The 5,657-nt window shown below is 42.1% G+C and overlaps 1 pseudogene; it reads right to left on the bottom strand.

Annotated features, from left to right (window-relative positions):
* Positions 1 to 399: 399 nt before the first annotated feature.
* Positions 400 to 1,783, bottom strand: LOC143384100 (ADP-ribosylation factor-like protein 2-binding protein pseudogene; annotated as a pseudogene).
* Positions 1,784 to 5,657: the final 3,874 nt, after the last annotated feature.

Genomic DNA, 5,657 nt, shown 5'->3' with positions numbered 1-5,657 from the left:
TTTTCTTGCAAATCACCTCAAATTTTACTCATGCTGTGAAAGTAATAAATGACATGTTAGTACAGAAAAACACATAGCTTATAAGGTATAACTCAACCTTTAAAACCAGAATAACTAAGTGAAAAGTCAGTACAGGTTCTTATTTTTACTATAAAAAAAAATCAAAAATACACATTAGGAATTGAACTGCTTTTTTCTTCTTTCTAGAAATGTGACATACAAGTTTTCTGGTCAGTAACAGTCTACAAAATATTATACTGAACCAAAGCCGACAGAGGACCAGTAAAACTGTCCACTGCCTCCTACTCCTGCTGAGCCAGAGCAGTGAACACCATTTTGGTAGGAGAGATTCTGACAAGAAGAAGAAATTGTAGAGTTCCTCCCTACCCCAACAGAAAATCCAACCAACTGGCTTACACAGAAAGGGTCTTAAGCAAATGTGTGACCACACATCTGATGTGCTATGACAGCAAGGTAGCTTCAGCCTATTTCAAGCACTCAGCAGACATTCATGGGTGCCAGTAAAACAGGTGCATCAATGTGAAAAACATTTTTGCCTTCATAGCACTAAGGACTAAAAAACACACTGCATATAATACTTGGATCTTTAGGTGGATAATCATGGAAGTTTCAAAATCATGTCCACTAAATTAGCCTGAGTTTTCATCTATAATTTTTTAAAAAAAATAATCCTTGAAAGAGACTTCTAGAACAGTGGAACTCTATCAGGACCAACAGAAGACAGTGTTACAAGGACTGCATATGTTAAGGCTGGGAGTCGATTTTCACACATATCTTTTAGGTAAAGGACATCTTTCTCGGTTGATCCCTACAGCCAACACAAGCTGTGATCAGAGGAGATACAGAAATCTTAGGACAGGCAGCTGGCTCCAGTAACTCCCTAGATAAATACTCCCAAACAAAAACGCCATTGAGGGCAAAGGACTGAAACTCTGATCCCTATAAAAAAGAGTGGTGAGTGCACAAAGGACTCACGCAAAGACTGCTGGGAAGAAGAGGATTCATGGTAGTGGTTATAATACCAACATGTACTGGGGAAGGCCCCCAGGTGGAATGGCTACCTGGGCCTGATCCAAAGGAGTATGACTCAAGCACCTGAGAGGTGACTAGTTGAGGAAGGGAGGAATAGTAATACAAGATGGCATTTTAGGAGAAATGGGTCCAGAAGGGTCACAGGGCTTCAGAACAGAATCTTTCCAAGAGGTGCTCCTTTTGGTCATCATTAGCTAAAGTCTCTTGGAGTCTATTGGACTGGGGACATCCAGAATGATTCCATTCATTGCTTGGAGAATGGGACCTAGTGCCGCAGACTGTTTTGGGAAGCTGATGTAGATAATTTATACAGCCAAGTCATCACTAAAACACTGCTTAACTCCAGTCCTCAGCCTTTCATTTCTGCTCTGTAATCCAGAAACATTTCTTAAAAAGCCAGAAAATTTGCAAATGTGAGTAGCATGTCAAATATGTCACCAGTCACTTCATCTTTATGGTGCTGTAATGTAGTTGTGAAAGGCACCATGTTAAATCCAAGGATCCATTCCAGCAGCTGTCCTTCAGTATATTTTTCCACCAGAGTAATACATTCATTAAAAATAGGTGTGTAGACGAGTTTATTCTCTTCTGTGTCTTCAAACGCCTGATAGTACTTTTTCATGAAATTTCTTTGCAATAAGTGGAATTTATCATTCATGATAATGTCCTCTAAATGTCCAACCACAGCATGAAATTGTGCATCAGATGCAGAGGAGAAGGACAGCATTAAACTCTCTCTAGTGTGGCCATAGCCAGTGTGCCCCATCCCCTGCACCCCAAGCCCAGCCTGAATCCCACCTGCATCAAGGGCATCTGGGAGACCTCACTGCCTGGCCATCTCAGCACCTCCACACCAGCCGGGCCTCCTCATCCAGCCAGACCACTCTGCTGCCTCAGGTCCAAGTGTCAACATAGGCATTACTGGCAGTCCTGTTTGACAGAGGAAAAAACTGAGAGGTTAAATACTTGGCTGAGGGTTTTCCACTAGGAAGAGGCTTAGGTGAGATTCAAATTCAGGCCTGACTCCTAAGCCTGAGTTCCAAAATGTGGCTGAACTCCACTGCTCTGCTTTCCAGAGTTCTAATCTAGGTCTGCCCTGGACAAGATGGGGAACTAATTAACTGTTGTCTTCCAAGTTTCCATCACCCTATATAGTTCATTCACCCAGGGCCCTCATATGCTTTGCTTGCTCTCTTAACAAAACATGTCTCTGGGAAAGAGTTTAAGAGTGATATCTGGGACTGAGATAGAGCCTAGCATATATGAAACCCTGGGTTTAATTCCCAGCACTTAAAAATAAAATAAAGTTAAAAAAAAAGACTAAAAGGAATTTCTGCCATTGGGAGCACGGAATATTTAGGGGAAAAAACAAAACTCTAGTTCTGACCCCTTCTGAACCACATCATAAGCTATCCTCACCTATCTACTTGGTAGTCCAGTCTTATCTTGAGTTTTTGCAGGGGGTGGGTGAGGCAAGGGCCAGTAAGCAGATGCTCATGTGATGTAGCTGCCACAAGAATGCCACCCCCTCACAGATTCCACCAGCCAAGAGTCATGCCTAGGGATTAAGCATTCTCCATTCTTTTGAATTTCTTGGTAATTCAATGTTTTTAGAGGTAACACATTCACATGGTTCAAAAATTACACACACACAATTGAGAAATATCGCTAGGCACAGTGGCTTAAGCCTATTATCCCAGCAACTCGGGAGGCTGACGAAGGAGGCTCACAAGTTACAGGTCAGCCTTAGCAACTTAGTAGGCTCTAAACAACTCAGCAAGACCCTGTCTCAAAACAGAAAATAAAAAAGGGGTGGAGATGTGACTCAGTAGTAAAGCACTCCTGGGATTAAAAAAAGAAATAAAGAAAAGAAAAATATCTTTGACCAAGTCCTTTTTCTACCTAGTTCCTACCTTACCCCCAGTCTCTGTTATTAATTTCTGTTTATCTTTGCAGTTTCTTCATACATATACAAATAAATACAAACACACACACACACACACACACACACACACACACCCTTCTTTTTATACAAAAATTGCAGATTGTATAAAAGTGACCAGGCTAGAGTAAGAACTTGAGTGAAAAGGAGTCTTTGGGTATTTTCTTCCTGGGGGCACCGGGTAGGCCCTTTTCCTTTTTTAAAAAAGTCCAACTTGATGAAATACAACTACAGTCAAATTCACCCTTTTTAGTGAACAGTTCAGTGAGTTTAGACAAATGCATATAGTCATGCAGCTACTACCACCATTGAGACACAGAACAGTCCACCTCCCCACAGTTTTTTCAGGCCCCTTAGATCCTTCTCCACTGCCACCCACAGCCCTAACCTCTTGACATGTTCTGCTCTGTCCTTACATCTTTGCCTTTTCCAGGATTTCATAAAAATTTTGTCATACAAAATGCAATTTTGGGGGGTCTGACTTTTTTTTTCCACTTACTTAGCATAATGCATTTGAGATTCATCCCTGTTATGTATGTTGTGTTTGTCACTAGTCTGTTCCTTTTTACTGGTGAGTTATATTCCATTAAATGGATGTATCACAACTTGCTTTTCATAAATCAGTTGAAGAACGTTTCTGTTGTTCACAGTTTGAGGCTTTAAGAATTCACATATTCACATAGAGGTTTTTGTGCAGACACATTAATTTCTTTGGGGTGAATACATAGAAGTGGAATTGCTCTGTTGTTTGGTTGGGTTTGTTTTATTTTTATTTATTTATTTATTTATTTATTTATTTATTGTACTGGGGATTAAATCTGGATTGTGGCACTTTACCACTGAGCCACATCCTCGGTTTTTGTTTGTTTGTTTGTTTGTTTTGTGGGAGGGACAGGGTTGCCCTAAGCTACCCAGCTTAGTCTCAAACTTGTGATCCTCCTGATCCTCCTGCCTCAGCCTCCCAAGTGGATATGATCACAGGTGTGTACCTCTGCACCCTGATTTTATCTAATTTTTTAATCTCTACAATAGCCCTCTTTCCTGGTCTGCCAGCCTCCTTCCAAGAGGGGAAATCTGGTCATGGCCTTCTTTCCACATCACTTAGCAGATAAGCTGCGGAGATAGAATTCGAACTCAGATCTGAAAACAAACCCCTCCTGCTAGGAACTAAAACATAATGCAGATTTCCTGCCATTATATTCAAAGGGGCCAAAGGCAACTACAGAATAAAGGGTGAAGGGATTAATAAAACACAAACCTCACCTTTTTTTTTCTAATTTTGGCTCCCTTACAAGAATTCTGACTTGTGCTAGAAGGAAACCCTAGCGGGGGCCCCTGTAAATGGACAGTATGCTCTACTGCCTTGAGACTACCAACTTTCCCAAAGGGAATGATTCCTGGTGTTTATCAGTGGGTATGGAATGTACTCTTGAAAGTTTATAGTTCACTTAACATGCATCATCTCATCAGAGAACAACTTCAGAAGGGGTGGTCCTGCCTCTCCCTGCAATCCACCCACAGAGCTACCAACACCTGGCCAGCTGCAGGCAGAGGGAACTTATTTGTGAGCCTTCCCCATGTGCAGTGACAACCTGGCAATTCTAAGCACCCACCTGGCAGCCTGGATTGACAGGGTGATAGCATGGAAAAGACACGGGCCTAGGACTCTGGTCCTTCCCTTGAGAGTTTGTGGAAGGCCCCCAGGAGACTTGCAGCAAATTTTGGCCCCTTCAACTTCCTGAACAGAAGAGACAGGTACTACGCTGGCAAATAAGACCCTGGAGGTCAGACTACCATCATGTGCTATGTAAAGAAGGAAGTCGTCTCCTGACTCTGTGCCTTCAGTTTCCATATTCAAGAAAGTGGACCAGATTCAAAGACACTGTGTACGATGTAATGGTAAACATAGCCTTTCTTGGGTTAGGTGTAGATAGCTCAGTGTAGAGCAACTTGCCCAGCATGCAGAAGGCCCTAGGTTCAAGCCCCAGCACCAAAAATGAACAAAAAAGTAGCCTTTCTTTCAGTTGAAATAGGAGGGATTAAGGAGAAATGTCCTCAGTCCCTTGGCTACCCAGAGATCTGCCATCCCCAAGCTGAGATGAGATTTGCAGTCAGGGAGAAGCTGCTGGAAGCATCTGGGAAAGGTCTGAATCTTATTGATCACACAAGGCAAGTCACATAAAGGGAGCCGAGAGAATTTTGAATTTGGTCATGGAATAAATGGATTCTCTACCTCATACCCATCATAGGAGTGTATCGGTCTCTACGAAGTGGGAACAATAGTTCCTGTCTCCTTAAGTTGTGGGGATGCTGTCCTGGGGAGCGTGTTTATCTTGCTTAAGTGTCTCACTGGAATGAAATAAAACCATGGTGTGAGCCAGAGATCTCACATGCATTCCACCTGGCCTACACACAAAGTGACAACTCATTCTGAGTTGTTCAAAATTCAGAACATATTGCATTAAACATTCTAAATGTCCAGGATTTTTTTTTTTTTTTTTTTGTAATGGGGATTGACTCCAGGGTGCTTTACCACTGAGCAACATCTCCAGTCCCTTTTTGTTTTTATTTTGAGATAGGGTCTTGCTAAATTGCTGAGGCTGGCCTTGAACTTGCTATCCTTCTTCCTCAGGGTCCTGAGTAGCTGGGATTATAGGCAAGC

This window comes from Callospermophilus lateralis, chromosome 18 (genome assembly GCF_048772815.1).
Source record: "Callospermophilus lateralis isolate mCalLat2 chromosome 18, mCalLat2.hap1, whole genome shotgun sequence".
NCBI lineage: Eukaryota > Metazoa > Chordata > Mammalia > Rodentia > Sciuridae > Callospermophilus > Callospermophilus lateralis.
This window is presented reverse-complemented; position numbering and strand designations above follow the sequence as displayed.